At 36.9% G+C, this 9,478-nt stretch overlaps 1 long non-coding RNA gene across 1 annotated transcript in view; it reads right to left on the bottom strand.

Annotated features, from left to right (window-relative positions):
• Positions 1 to 298: 298 nt before the first annotated feature.
• Positions 299 to 9,478, bottom strand: part of LOC118014725 — an 18,506-nt gene continuing 9,326 nt past the window's right edge. The window contains exons 2-3 of the long non-coding RNA XR_004680357.1: positions 1,111 to 1,179; positions 299 to 327 (exon numbers count right to left, since the gene is read on the bottom strand). This is a non-coding gene — a long non-coding RNA (uncharacterized LOC118014725). The remainder of the gene's footprint in view (positions 328 to 1,110; positions 1,180 to 9,478) is intronic.

Raw genomic sequence — 9,478 nt, 5'->3', positions numbered from 1 at the left:
GAAGAAAAGACAACATAGGTGTATATGTATTTTTGATATAGAGGATACAAGTCAACTTGTGCTTCATAAGGAAGAAAGGTCATGGGGAAAATACCCATGTATAATAACTCCCAAAAAAATTACTTAGTAGTTGTCAGAGCCTTTTTAAGACTGTGATTTAATTCATATTAAATAGATTATTGAAACAATGGAATGCAGTATACATGAAAGTGCTTTGTAAATTGTGATGTGTTATATAAACAAAAACTATAATTGTATTCTCTCACCTCCAGGACAGAAGCTCCAATCATCCTTTGCTCCTCACTCTGTTTCATATATCCACTAGCTCTGTAAAATATGCGGATTTATTTTATTTTTATTTGAGCATTGTTGACACACAATGTCACATTAGATTCAGGTGTACAACTTAGTGATTTGACAAATTTATACATTTTGCTACGCTCACTACAAGTGTAGCTACTATCTGTTCCATTACAGTATCACTCTTACAATATCACTTACTATATTCCTTATGCTGTAACTTTTATTCCCATGATTTATCCATTCCATAACTGGAAGCCTATATCTCCCATTCCCCTTCCCCCATTTTACCCAACCCCCCACCCCATCTCCCCTGGCAACCATCAGTTGTGTATTTTATCTCTGAAATGTCTCACCAAACTAGCCCTGTTTTAATAGCATTATTGTGTCTTCTTTTTTTATTTCTCTATTTTTCAGTTTTATTTATTTATTTATTTATTCATTCAGTTAGTTTTTATTTTAATTCCAGTTAGTTAATATACAATATTATAGTAGTTTCAGGGGTACAATATAGTGATTCAACAATTCCATACATCACCTGGTGCTCATTATGACAAGTGCACTCCTTAATCCCCATCACCTATTTCATGCATCTCCCCCACCTCCCCTCTGGTAACCATCAGTTTGTTCTCTACAGACTCTAAGAGTCTGCTTCTTGGTTTCTCTCTCTTTCTCTAAAGCATTATTATGACTTCTTAAAGTTAATCCCATTATCTTTTTCTAGAATTACTCTAGTGTCTCTCCTTTCATTCATTAGTCACATTGCTTTTCATTACCTTCTTGAAAAGCAAACAGAATCATTTCACTCACCTATATGTAATACTCTTGGCTGTCCATTGCCCATAGGATCAAGTTCAAGTGCCTGGACCTTAAAGGGGTCTTGAGATTATAAATCAATTATATGTTATTATTAAAAAAAGCTCAGTAAACTATAAGATAACATTGCATAAATTGTGTATTAACTTCTCTTTAATAAAATATTTTCTTGCTTAATTACAAGTCTCAATAGCATTCTAGAGTCATCAACATTTGCAGATGTCTAATGAGCTTTGCAAAATTTTCACCATATTAACCATTAATAATTACTAATCAATTTATGACATTTCAGATAAAGGGCTGATATCCAAGATCTATAAAGAACTTACCAAACTCAACACCCAAAATTCAAATAATCCAGTCAAGAATGGGCAGAAGACATGAACAGACATTTCTCCAAAGAAGACATACAAATGGCTAACAGACATATGAAAAAATGTTCAACATCACTAGCCGTCAGGGAAATACAAATCAAAACCACAATGAGATACCACCTTACACCAGTTAGAATGGCCAAAATTAACAAGACAGGAAACAACAAGTGTTGGCGAGGTTGTGGAGAAAGGGGAACCCTCTTACACTGTTGGTGGGAATGCAAGCTGGTACAGTCACTCTGGAAAACAGTATAGAGGTTCCTCAAGATGTTAAAAATAGAGCTACCCTATGATCCAGTGATTGCACTACTAGATATTTACCCCAAAGATACATATGTAGTAAAAACAAGGGGCACATGCACCCTAATGTTCATAGCAACAATGTCCACAGTAGCCAAACTGTGGAAGGAGCTGAGATGCCCTTCAACAGATGAATGGATAAAGAAGATGTGGTTCATATATCCAATGGAATATTACTCAGCCATCAGAAAGGATGAATATCCACTATTTGCATTGACATAAATGGAACTGGAGGGTATTATGCTAAGTGAAATAAGTCAAGCAGAGAAAGACAATTATCATATGGTTTCACTCATATGTGGAACATAAGGAGAAGAGCAAAGGACCACAAGGGAAGGGAGGGAAAACTGAATGGGAAGAAATCAGAGAGGGAAACAAAGCATGAGAGACTCTGGACTCCAGGAACCAAAGTGAGGGTTACAAAAGGGAGGGCATGGGGGGATGGGGTAACCGGGTAATGGGTATTAAGGGGGGCATGTGTTGTGATGAGCACTGGGTGTTATACGCAACTAATGAATTATTGAACACTACAACAAAAACTTATGATGTACTATATGCTGGCTAACTGAACATAATAAAATATATATATAAAATATATATTTATATAACATAATAAAATATATATATATACACATAGAGGGTAACTGATGAAGTGTGAGGCCTTGTAAGAATAATACAGTTTTAATGTCTAATATGTATTTCCATTTATAATGTTATAGAGGATCACAAATTTATTGGATTCAGAAAATGTGCAGAATAAACATACAAAATATTCTCAAATTTTGAGCTCTTTGTCAAATTAATATTATATATAGATATATAAAATACTTAGTTTATGTTATATACTTATATAAATTTTATATATTATGTAATAAATATATATAATTATGATACATAATACCAAAATACTGTATTTTCAAAATATTTGAGAAATTCTATAAAATATATATAATACTATCTATATATAGTATACTTTATTTTACTATATTACTCTGTATTGTGAAACCAGATTCAAGTTTCTGCATTTTAATTCACCATTATCTCTCTCTTTTCTTACAAAAAGTGATTAGGAACTAAATGTAACATAATGATATTTGAATGATTATTCCAACTTCTGTGTGTTTATTTTTCTTCAAGTAAAAAAAAAAAGCCTTTTAGGTTTTCTGTATTTTAAAAGCATTAAAATTAACAATTTTAAGTGTAACCAAACTTGAGCTTTCTCATTGGAAAGAGTTGTGAAAATCATAGTTCCAAAGCAGCCTTTTAAGTCCCTGACAAAACTTGATTTTAAAATAAACAAATAATACAAAATAATAAAGAACAACTGTTAAATGAATATTTAATGTAAGAATAGAACAAAATTGTTTTATATTCATACAAGATCTTCAAAACTTAACCTTCATCTAAAAAAGGGGAAGCTATTGAAGAAGAATAAAAACAAAGCAATAAATGAAGATATAGATATGTAATCCAAGAAATAGTTCTACATGAGAATTTTAAAAAAAGGGGAATTCCAATGATGATGGTGAAGGGAATTATCACAATAAAAGCTTTGTGTAGCCTGGAGAGCAGCCAGTCTAGATTGGAAAAGAAGCACAAAGAGTCCCAATATAGAGTGTTTCCAAGGAAAAATAACTGAAATTGATGGATATTATAATACTTTTTAAACATGCTGAGAGTATTTTTATAAAACAATGTAGGAGGAAAGAAGTATAATTACAGAATTCTATGTGATTCTGCTATGAATATTTATTAATGCATAATAATATGAACAATGAATAGTTCTATAACCCCAAAATATGAAATTATTCTATGGTATGATGAAGAAAAGAGAAGTGTGAATTTGTATGTTTATTGGGAAGGGGGTGGGGCTTGAAAGAGAGCTTGATACTCACCTTTGTTATAGGAAATGTTTAACTTACCAATTACTGCATAACAAATTGTCCCAAGTTATAGGTTAAAACAACAATAAATATTTATTATTTCACACAGTTTCTGTGGGTTAGGAATTAGGGAATAACTTAGCTGATATTCTGGCTCAGGGTCTCTGATAAGATTACAGTCACAATGTTGGCTGGGAGGGGGCAGAGCAAGATGGCAGAGGAGTAGGAGACCTGGATTTCGTCTGGTCTCAGGAATTCAGCTGGATAGGGATCAAACCATAGGGAACACCTACAAACTCAATAGGAGATCGAAGAAAAGAAGAGCAACAACTCTCTCATCAGAAAAGCGACCACTTTCTGGAAGGTAGGACGTGTGGAGAAGTGAATCTGAGGCGATATTTGGGAGGATAGACAGCGGGGGAGGGGCCTCCGTTGGCCGCTTCTGGCAAGTGACAGAGCAGCGGAGCACAAAATCAGAACTTTTAGAAGTCGGCTCCGCTGAGGGACGTCACTCCAGTGGCTGAGTGGGGCGTGGAACCCTCGCGGGACAGTGTGGTCTCAGGACCCTCAGGGTCACAGGAAGACCAGGGGTGCCTGAGTGTGGCAGAGCTCCCAGGTATGGGAGTGGGAAAGCCGGCTATAGAGAAGGAGCTGAGGCGCGGGATCTCAGCTCGGGGTTGCCATATACCCTGATGCGCGGCACAGTCAGGCCACTGCTCCTCCAGCAGGGACCCAACAAGTGGCAGATCCGGGGAGACTCCTCTTCCTCCCCCGGGAAGAGCAGCGCAGGAGCACACTGCAGGGATCTGCTGGGTTTGGAGACTCCACACAGGGTCGGGTGCCAGAGATAGAAATGCTCAGTCACAGGCTGGGTGAGCACGGAGTGCGGCCGGAGACCAGGGAGATGGGAGTGACTGACTGCTTTTCTCTGGGGGCGCACTGAGGAGCGGGGCCCTGAGTTCTCGGCTCCTCTGAGGCGGAGATTGGGAGGCCACCATTTTCACTGGCGGCCTCCAAATCTGTACAGAAAGCTTGCAGGGAACAAAAGCTCCCGAGAGCAAACCTGAGCAGATTACTTAGCCCAGACCTGGCAAGGGTGGGGCAATTCCGCCTCTGGCAAAGACATTTGGGAACCACGGCAACAGGCCCCTCCCCCAGAAAATCAGCAAGAACCACCACCCAAGACCAAGTTTACTATCAATGAGAACGGCAGAATGCCAGCACTAGGGGAACACTGCACATAGAATCCATGGCTTTTTTACCATGATTCTTTAGTATTCCAAGTTAATTTTTTTAACTTTTTTTTTTTTGAATTTTTCTTTTTCCCTTTTTCAACCAACATCTTATCAATCCCTTTTTTAAAAAACATTTTTATTTTTCATTTTTAGAGTCATATTCTATCCCTTCATAGTAGTTACCTGTATTTTTGGCATATATATATAAGTTGTTCTCTCTTTAAAATTTGAAGATACAGTTTTTTCTAACAGAACAAAATATACCCTAAATATTTAGTGTATGGCTTTGTTCTAGTCTCCTGGCTGATCACATTCTCTCCCCTTTTTTTTAAAAAAAAAATCCTCTTCTTTCTTTTTTCAAACAACTTCTTATCTTATCAATTCCTTTTATTAAATTTTTTATAATTTTCATCTTTACAGTCATATTCCATCCCTTCATCGTATTAACCCTTATTTTTGTACATATATAAGTTTTTCTTTCTTTAAAATTTTGGGAGGCACTTTCTTCTAACAGACCAAAATACACCCAAAATCTAGTGTGTGTCACTGATCTATGTACCAGCCTGATCATATTTGATCATATTCTGTTTTTTTTGTTTGTTCTGTTTTTGTTTGTTTTTATCTTTTTCTTTTTTTTTTTTCTTTTTCCTTTTTCTTTCTTTCCCTTTCTTTCCCCCTGGTTTCAGGTCTTTTCTGATTTGTTTAGAATATATTTTCTGGGGACATTGTTACCCTGTTAGCATTTTGTTCTCTCATTCATCTCTTCTCCTCTGGGCAAAATAACAAGATGGAAAAAATCACCTCAACAAAAAGAACAAGAGGCAGTACTGACTGCTAGGGACCTAATCAATACGGACATTAGTAAGATGTCAGAACTAGAGTTCAGAATGATGATTTTAAAGATACTAGCTGGGCTTGAAAAAAGCATGGAAGTTATTAGAGAAACCCTTTCTGGAGAAATAAAAGTGCTAAAATCTAACCAAGTTGAAATCAAAACGGCTATTAATGAGGTGCAATAAAAAATAGGGGTGCTAACTGCTAGGATAAATGAGGCAGAAGAGAGAATTAGTGATATAGAAGACCAAATGATGGAAAATAAAGAAGCTGAGAAAAAGAGAGATAAACAATTACTGGATCACGAGGGCAGAATTCGAGAGATAAGCGATACCATAAGATGAAACCACATTAGAATAATTGGGATCCCAGAAGAAGAAGAAAGAGAGAGAGGAGCAGAAGGTATATTGGAGCAAATTATAGCAGAGAACTTCCCTAATTTGGGGAAGGAAACAGGCATCAAAATCCAGGAGGCACAGAGAACCCCTCTCAAAATCAATAAAAATAGGTCAACACCCTGACATCTAATAGTAAAACTTATGAGTCTCAGAGACAAAGAGAAAATGCTGAAAGCAGCTCGGGAGAAGAGATATGTAACCTACAAGGGTAGAAACATTAGATTGGCAACAGACCTATCGACAGAGACCTGGCAGGCCAGAAAGGACTGGCAGGATATATTCAGAGCACTAAACGAGAAAAATATGCAGCCAAGAACACTATATCCAGCTAGGCTGTCATTGAAAATAGAAAGAGAGATAAAAAGCTTCCAGGACAAACAAAAACTAAAGGAATTTGCAAACACGAAACCAGCCCCACAAGAAATATTGAAAGGGGTCCTCTAAGCAAAGAGAGAGCCTAAAAGCAACATAGACCAGAAAGGAACACAGACAATATACAGTAACAGTCACCTTACAGGCAATACAATGGCACTAAATTCATATCTTTCAATAGTTACCCTGAATGTAAATGGGCTAAATGCCCCAATCAAAAGACACAGGCTATCAGATTGGATTAAAGTGATTTTAGACCCAAAGTGATTTAAAGTGAGGGGGTGGAAAACAATTTACCATGCTAATGGACACCAAAAGAAAGCTGGGGTAGCAATCCTTATATCAGACAAATAAGATTTTAAACCAAAGACTGTAATAAGAGATGAGGAAGGACATTATATCCTACTTAAAGGGTCTATCCAACAAGAAGGTTTAACAATTGTAAATATCTATGCCCCTAACATGGGAGCAGCCAATTATATAAGCCAATTAATAATAAAAGCAAAGAAACACATTGACAACAATACAATAATAGTGGGGGACTTTAACACCGCCTCACTGAAATGGACAGATCATCTAAGCAAAAGAACTACAAGGAAATAAAGACTTTAAATGACACTGGATCAAATGGACTTCACAGACATATTCAGAACATTCCATCCCAAAGCAACAGAATACACATTCTTCTCTAGGGCCCATGGAACATTCTCCAGAATCGATCACATCCTAGATCACAAATCAGGTCTCAACCGGTACCAAAAGATTGGGATCATTCCCTGCATATATTCAGACCACAGTGCTTTGAAACTCGAACTCAATCACAAGAGGAAAGTCAGAAAGAACTCAAATACATGGAGGCTAAAGAGCATCCTACTAAAGAATGAATGGGTCAACCAGGAAATTAAAGAAGAATTAAAAAAATTCATGGAAACCAGTGAAAATGAAAACACAACTGTTCAAAATCTTTGGGATGCAGCAAAGGGAGTCCTAAGAGGAAAGTATATAGCAATACAAGCCTTTCTCAAGAAACAAGAAAGGTCTCAAATACACAACCTAACCCTACGCCTAAAGGAGCTGGAGAAAGTACAGCAAATAAAGCCTAAACCCAGCAGGAGAAGAGAAATAATAAAGATCAGAGCAGAAATCAATGAAATAGAAACCAAAAGAACAATAGAACAGATCAACGAAAGTACGAGCTGGTTCTTTGAAAGAATTAACAAGATTGATAAACCACTGGCCAGACTTCTCAAAAAGAAAAGAGAAATGACCCAAATCAACAAAATCATGAATGAAAGAGGAGAGATCACAACCAACACCAAAGAAATACAATTATAAGAACATATTATGAGCAAATTAGATAACCTGGAAGAATGGATGCATTCCTAAAGATGTATCAACTACCAAAAATGAACCAGGAAGAAATAGAAAACCTGAACAGACCTATAACCACTAAGGAAATTGAAGCAGTCATCAAAAATCTCCCAACAAACAAGAACCAGGGCCAGATGGCTTCCCAGGGGAATTCTACCAAACATTTCAAGAAGAATTAATACCTATTCTTCTGAAACTGTTCCAAAAAATAGAAATGGAAGGAAAACTTCCAAACTCACGTTATGAGGCCACCATTACCTTGATCCCCAAACCAGATAAAGACCCCATCAAAAAGGAGAACTACAGACCAATATCCTTGATGAACATGGATGCAAAAATTCTCACCAAAATACTAGCTAATAGGATCCAACAGTACATTAAAAGGATTATTCACCATGACCAAGTAGGATTTATCCCTGGGCTGCAAGGTTGGTTCAACAAACGCAAATCAATCAACATGATACAGTACATTAACGAAAGAACAAGAATCATATGATCCTCTCAATAGATGCAGAAAAAGCATTTGACAAAGTACAGCATCCTTTCTTGATCAAAACTCTTCAGAGTATAGGCATAGAGGGTACATACCTCAATATCATAACAGCCATCTATGAAAAACCCACAGCGAATATCATGGGGAAAAAGGAAATGGGGAAAAACTGAGAGCTTTCCCCCTAAGGTCAGGAACATGGCAGGGATGTCCACTATCACCACTGCTATTCAACATAGTATTAGAAGTCCTAGCCACAGCAATCAGACAACAAAAAGAAATAAAAGGCATCCAAATCAGCAAAGAAGAAGTCAAACTCTCACTCTTTGCAGATGATATGATACTTTATGTGGAAAACCCCAAAGACTCCACCCAAAAACTGCTAGAACTCATACAGGAATTCAGTAAAGTGGCAGGATATAAAATCACTGCACAGAAATCAGTGGCATTCCTATACACCAACAACAAGACAGAAGAAAGAGAAGTTAAGGAGTCAATCCCATTTACAATTGCACCCAAAACCATAAGACACCTAGGAATAAATCTAACCAAAGAGGCAAAGGATCTGTACTCAGAAAACTATAAAATACTCATGAAAGAAATTGAGGAAGACACAAAGAAATGGAAAAACGTTCCATGCTCATGGATTGGAAGAACAAATATTGTGAAGATGTCAAAGCTACCTAGAGCCATCTACACATTCTATGCAATCCCCATCAAAATACCATCCACTTTTTTCAAAGAAATGGAACAAATAATCCTAAAATTTGAATGGAACCAGAAAGACCCCAAATAGCCAGAGGAATGTTGAAAAAGAAAAGCAAAGCTGGTACAAATCACAATTCTGTACTTCCAGCTCTATTACAAAGCTGTAATCATAAAGACAGTATGGTACTGGCACAAAAACAGACACATAGATCAATGGAACAGAATAGAGAGCCCAGAAATGGACCCTCAATTCTATGGTCAACTAATCTTCGACAAAGCAGGAAAGAATGTCCAATGGAAAAAAGACAGTCTCTTCAACAAATGGTGTTGGGAAAATTGGACAGCCACACGCAGAAGAATGAAACTGGACCATTTCCTTACACCACACACAAGAATA

This window comes from Mirounga leonina, unplaced genomic scaffold (assembly GCF_011800145.1).
Source record: "Mirounga leonina isolate KUSES-001 unplaced genomic scaffold, KU_Mleo_1.0 Mir_165, whole genome shotgun sequence".
Classification (NCBI taxonomy): Eukaryota; Metazoa; Chordata; class Mammalia; order Carnivora; family Phocidae; genus Mirounga; species Mirounga leonina.
Note: the sequence above shows the minus strand (reverse complement) of the source record. Positions and strands in the feature narration are given on the sequence as shown.